Here is a 787-nt window from a genome sequence, read left to right as displayed (position 1 = left end):
GTGCACACCATGCCCGGCTTGGCACCGTGTTGTCGCGTGAGTGGCATTTGGATCGTGCATGCTGGTGGGCTACCTGCCAATGCGCACAAGCCTTGCACACTAGCCTTGCGCACGAGCCTTGCACAAAAGCCTTGGACACAAGCCTTGCGCACAAGCCATGCGCACAAGCCTTGGACGCTAGCCTTGCACACAAGCCATGCATACAAGCCTTGCTCACAAGCCTTGGGCACTGGCCCATCGCAGTAGCCTTGCACACAAGCCTTGCGCACTAGCTTTGGGCACGAGCCTTGCGCACTTGCCTTGGGCACTAGCCTTGCACACAACCCTTGGGAACTAGCCTTGCGCACCAGCCTTGCCCACAAGCCTTGCACACCAGCCTTGCACACTAGCCTTGCATACAAGCCTTGCACACTAGCCTTGCACACAGGCCATGCTCACTAGCCTTGGGCACTAGCCTTGCACACAGACCTTGGGCACTAGCCTTGCGCACTAGCCTTGCCCACGAGCCTTGCACACTAGCCTTGCACGCAGGCCTTGCACGCTAGGCATGCTTGGGCCAGCAGCTCCCGCATCAAGTCGGCGGGTGTAGGCACGGTTGGGCGCAGATCCCGCATCGCCTCGTCGCGTCTGGGCGCAAACCCGTCGCGTCTCGTTGCGTCTTCAGAAGTCGTCGCTAACAGCACCTTTGGTTGCCACTGGTGGTTAGGCGGGTTGGTTGCGCAAACCCTATAGGAGGGTGGCATGCTGCGGGGCGCTGGAATGCGCAGGCTTAGGGCGTTTTTGCCCG

Source organism: Tasmannia lanceolata, unplaced genomic scaffold (genome assembly GCF_043159265.1).
Source record: "Tasmannia lanceolata isolate RefF3 unplaced genomic scaffold, GAP_Taslan_0.1 ptg000253l, whole genome shotgun sequence".
Taxonomy (NCBI): Eukaryota; Viridiplantae; Streptophyta; class Magnoliopsida; order Canellales; family Winteraceae; genus Tasmannia; species Tasmannia lanceolata.
This window is presented reverse-complemented; position numbering follows the sequence as displayed.